Raw genomic sequence first — 228 nt, forward strand, 5'->3', positions numbered from 1 at the left:
ATTTATTTTATTTATTTATTTATTTTTCTTTTTTTTGTTTTTGTTTGTGTATAGATATTTAATATATCATCCTTAATTACCTTCCCACTAAACCCCAAACCAAATTCAATATTTATTTATTTATTTATTTATTTATTTTTTCTTTTTTTTTGTTTTTCTTTTTTTTTGTTTTTTGTGTATAGATAAATCATATTATTAATTATGTATTTATTAATTTATTTCTTTTTT

The sequence above is a fragment of the Eimeria mitis genome, genomic scaffold (assembly GCF_000499745.2).
Source record: "Eimeria mitis Houghton genomic scaffold, Emh_scaff1457, whole genome shotgun sequence".
In the NCBI taxonomy this organism is placed as follows: Eukaryota; Apicomplexa; class Conoidasida; order Eucoccidiorida; family Eimeriidae; genus Eimeria; species Eimeria mitis.